General features: G+C 49.6%; 1 long non-coding RNA gene across 1 annotated transcript in view; it reads left to right on the forward strand.

Moving 5' to 3' along the window:
* The window catches only part of LOC107185001, a 33,149-nt gene extending 29,705 nt beyond the window's left edge, over positions 1–3,444 (forward strand). The window contains exon 3 of the long non-coding RNA XR_001515909.1: positions 3,155–3,444. This is a non-coding gene — a long non-coding RNA (uncharacterized LOC107185001). The remainder of the gene's footprint in view (positions 1–3,154) is intronic.
* The last annotated feature ends 1,553 nt before the right edge of the window (positions 3,445–4,997 follow it).

Below are 4,997 nucleotides of genomic sequence, written 5' to 3' on the forward strand. Positions count from 1 at the left end.
GGTTTCTGACTCTCTATCCCTCTCCCTTCCTCTCTGTTAAAAATCAATAATATATATATATTTTTAAAAATGTTTTTAATCCTCACTCAAGGATATCTTTTCATTGATTTTTAGAGTCACACGTTGTGGCAGGCGGGGGGGGGGGTAGAGAAAGAAATATTGATCAGCTGCCTCCGTACTCAGTCAGGAATAGAACCTGAAACCTAGGTATGTGCCCAAAACCTTTTGGTGTATAAATGACACTCCAGCCAACTGAGCCACGTGGCCAGGGAATTTACACTTTTTTATACTGTCTTTGAAATCAGTGTGGACTTTACTGACAGCACATCTCAATTTGAACACTAAATTTTCAATGGAAATTATTATTTTTTAATCATTGGAAATTATCCCCCCCATTGGAAATTCTTGATCTGAAGTTAGATTTTCACAAAACTTACAGTTGAAACAATAGATTCCCATACTCAAGTTGTTTTAAACATAATTAAAAGTTTTCTAATAACTGAATTGAGTATAAATTTTAATATTAAATTAAAAATGCAGGTCCTCAGTGGCACTGACCGCTTTCAAATGCTCAATAGCAGCATAGGGCTAGTGGCTACACTACTGGACAGTTCAGATTTGAAGGATTAAAAGAGGTCACGCATGACGAATAGTGCCTAGCACATAGTAGGTGTTCAATAAACGCTGTCTAAGATCAGTAAAGCCTAGAGTTGCCGCTGGTAAAATTAATTTCTAATCATGTTATCAAGACTTGCACTTATTTACTGCCAGAGGTCATGGAAGGAAGCAGAGAAAGGTATTGTCTGGGGAGAGAAAACAAATGGAGGGACCCCATCCTTCTGAGCCCCACCATGCACTGGGCTCCCACTACACCAGCCCCTGCCCCTGCCCCGCTGTCTTGCATTCGTGCTTTCGCTGGTCTTCACAGCAAGTACTACACCTCTGTCCACAGGTGAGGGAACCGAGACTCTGAGAGTTGGAGCAAGAGAGAGGCCTGAGCCCTGCGTCCCTACCCAGGCACCCTGTCTCATTCTGAGGTCTGGGTGCTTGTATCCCTCCTCCCTGGGCTCAGTTTCCCCACACGGGGTAAGAAAATGAGATGGGACTTGGTTTGAGTTACTGGCTCCACTAGGACAATTTAGAATTATTCAAAAAGGGGACATTGGCTAGCCCTCCCTTCTCAAAATTCACCTAATTCTGATTTGTAAATAAGTAAATAGGTAAGAGAAAGAGAACTTATTTGAGGATTCACAGTGGGGGCAGGGAGGCCTTGCCATGTAGTTGGTAATATTTGTGTCCACAGGTTGGGACACCCTCTCCCAGTGTCGAGGTGCCTAGGAAACCCAATCAATTATGGAATTATGGGCGCCGTGTGTGCTAATATAGAATCAGGGCCGAGGGAGTTAGGTGTCTCAGGGTATTTATAATGAGCGGGGGCAGCCTGGTGAGTCACTGCGCTGCTCTCCAAAGGACACACCTGCCTCCCAGGAATGGGGGGCTGCCGCTCTCTGGGCAGGCCCCCTTCCCTTGCAGGGCTGGGACACACACACTGGGGAACCCTCCCCCTGCCCTGGGCTCCTCTGGGACACTGATCAATGCAAACCATTTCCCTCCCCTATTTTAGCATCATTTCCCAATAATTTCCCACTTCCCAAACTGAGGGCAGACTGTCCACCAAGGATCCTACAGACTTCCGTTCCCTGGGGACATCTCATTCCAGAGGGCTTCCTCCTGGGAAGGTTTACTACGGTCAGGCCCAGCTGTGCAGTGGGCTCTTGAGCAGCCTCCATTCAGGCCGATCCTTCTGGGAAGCAGAGAGCCAAAGGCAGAGAGGCGAGGGAACACACATTCATTGAGCCCCTTTTCTGTGCCAAGCCCTGGCCAGGGCACTTGGCATCCCATCTCCCACACTTTACTGACGGGGAAACTGAGACTTGGGAAAGTGTGTAGGAAGGAGCACACAGCTAGGAAGCACTAGAACCAGGGCTCCCTCCAGGCTAACTCCAAAGCTCTAGGTTTTATAAGATCATCTCCAGCTATTGGACTAGTGGTACAAAACACTTTCATAACATATATAATACTAAAAGGGTAATATGCTAATTAGACCGGATGTCATTCCAGACATCCTTCCAGATGAAGCTGGGTTGGAGCAAAGCCTGGGTCCCGAGTGCCAGAGGGAAGCCGGTGCTGGCAGCCAGGGGAAGGAAGACCTACTTTTGCATGGATTTCGTGCATCGGGCCTCCAGTATATATATGCTGGTTTTTTTTAACTTAACTCTCAAAATATTGAGGGCAGGTCCAAACAGAGAAAGGTGAATAACCTCAAAACTAATAGAAAAATGCAATGGTAAAAACATAATAAAGCAACAACAATAATAATAACAATAAACTCAAAAGAAGGGGGAAGATAGGAGAGAAAAAGGAACATAGAACTGATGCAACCAATAGAAAGAATTCACCCCAAATATACTCATAATTACACTAAATATAAATGGACTAAATGTTCTTGTTAAAAGATAGAAATTGTCAGAATGGATAGAGGACAAATCCCAGGTCTCTGGGGTTTATCAGAAATACACCCAAAACATAGTAAGGACTCAGAAAGGCTGAGGGCAGAGCCCAAGTTTGAAGCAGGGCTGTCTGAGGCGGCCGGCACCTCTCGGTCTCAGCCCTCCACGTGGCCCGTTCCCACCTTGGCCTCCGTGTCCTGAGAGAGCTCTTGCCAAGTGTGTGCTTTAACGGAAGCTACCCTGACACCAGCTTTCGATGATTCCACCATGTGACCTGGACTTTCTTCGGAGACCTCAGTGTCCTCCTCTGTAAAAGGGAACAATAATTCATTCCTTATAGGTACTGTAAGAGCTACAGACATGTTCATGGCACCCCCTACGCAGTAAAACTAGATGTTTATTTGTTGTGTATGTTCTGATCGTTACCATGTGCCTGTCATTGATCAGACTGCAGGCTGTCACAGACAAGCCAATAGAATAACAAAGCCTTTTCCTGTGTGTCTTTGGTGGGGGCGGAGGGTGGTGGGTGGGAGGTGAGTCCACGCTCCCTTCAGGCTGGGAATTGGAGTGGGGCCAAGGGTAACTCCAGGGTTTCCTCTTCCTGTTTGCAAGCCTGACCCCGCTGTCCCTCTGTCGTTGATTAGGTCACACTCCTGCTCAGGCCGTAACCTTGGCGACTTCCTGCTGCCTGTGTCAGGGCCCCTCGGTCTCCAAGGCCTCTGATGGCTCGCTTTCTGCCCTCTCCTCCCCCGTGTGGACATGCCCTGCAGACAACAGCCGCTCAGCGCTCCCCGGCACCCCCTCCCAGCTGGCACGGTCTCCCCGGGGCTGCCACTCCTCCTCTGTCGTCCGGTTCACGTTCCCTTGTCTGTAATTCTGAACTCCAAACGCTCTGAAAACCAGACTTTTAAAAATAAGCTTGATATCAACTGATTTGGCCACAAACCTCGTCTGCCCTGACGTAAGGTTATTGAAAGTCTTTATTATGTCTCATGCTGCTCATACGTTTCGCCGCAGAAACTTTGCTGCGTTTAATTAGGGGGCTGCCGGGCCCTGCCGGGCGTTCTGTTCCGTCAGCACGTGCAGCGTGTGACTGTTCCAATGGAACAGAAAGCTCTGAGCCCACATGGGCCCGAAACTGTGTGTCTCACCCAGGGCTACAGGCAAGGGCTGGGGGGCTGGGAGCCCGCAGGATGGAGGCCTGTGGCCCGCCCTGTGCGGGCGCTTTAGGTCCTATCGCTCACCCTGGTCACAACCCTGGGAGGTGGGCATTAGCCCCTCCAGTCACACATGAGACTGGGAAAGTGCCCAAACCAAGTCCTCTCAGTGCCCAGCCTCCCACACTCCGTCTCTCCTGGGTTCCAAGTTCCTCTCCTTTCCTGGGGAGCTGCCCTGACCCCGTCCTCTGTCCTGACGCCCTGGGACCGGTGTGCACAATGCTGCCTCATCCCGCCCACCCGGCAGTACTCCTGGAGAGCTTCTCACACTCTAATGCACACACAAACTCTTCAGGTGCTGGTTTGGCGTTAATAGCCCTGGGGTGATTCTCTGCATTCCTGACAAGCTCCCAGTTGCTGTTGGACCCCACTTTTAGGAGTGAGGGGCTAGGGGACAGCTGGAGACAGAGTTGAATGAGACCCAATCCCTGCTATCGCCACTCTCCTATACAAGAGCGCTCTGTGTACCTCATCCGGGGGTGGGTGCGACTGTTATCCTCATTTGACAGATGAAGAAACACGGACAGAGAGGTTAAGTGACTTGCCCAAGGTCACACAGCTCAGAAGAGACAGAGCCAGGATTTGAACTGGATGAGCCTGGGTCCAGGAGTTCATGCTGTTAACTACTTACTACACAACATTCTCAGGCAAGAGCCGGGGGCGGGGTGGTGGTGGTGGTGGGGATTGGTGGGCGCTGAGCTCCTTTTTAGCGCCTGGGGAGTTTTCGGGGTAGCGGAGCTCTCCTCTTAAACACCCAGACCCGTTTTCTTCAGAAACCCTTTCTAAAGTGGATCGTACATCCTCCTGGCGCACATACTGTAGGCTTTTCTTGGCAAGTCAGGCCGCTGTTATGATTACTGATGTGTGTAACCATAGCAGGTCCTCGAATAGCACGTCATTTCTCACTCAATGCCGTTTTGTTATAATGAGATGCCGTAGGAACGTAACGCTGGAGTATATCAATTGGCCTATGGTAGTATTGGTTTTGTTATATGCCGTTTCATTCAAAGTCGCAAAACCTCTTGCCGATGTTGAGGACTTACTGTATTCTAAAATCCTAATTCTCAGACCTTCAGCTTGCAGGTCCTCACAGCTGTTCCCATGCCTGCTTCCAACACCCTGTGGGCTGAGAAGCCGAGGGACCCGCCTCGTTAGAGTTCTGTGTGAAGCAGGGTTTCTAGGTGCAGAGCAGGGCTGTGTCTTTGACAAACAGGCGTTAGCTCTTGCACATGGCTCGCATGAGATTCAGTTGGGTTGCTCACTTGCATGT

This window comes from Myotis davidii, unplaced genomic scaffold, assembly GCF_000327345.1.
Source record: "Myotis davidii unplaced genomic scaffold, ASM32734v1 scaffold289, whole genome shotgun sequence".
Classification (NCBI taxonomy): domain Eukaryota; kingdom Metazoa; phylum Chordata; class Mammalia; order Chiroptera; family Vespertilionidae; genus Myotis; species Myotis davidii.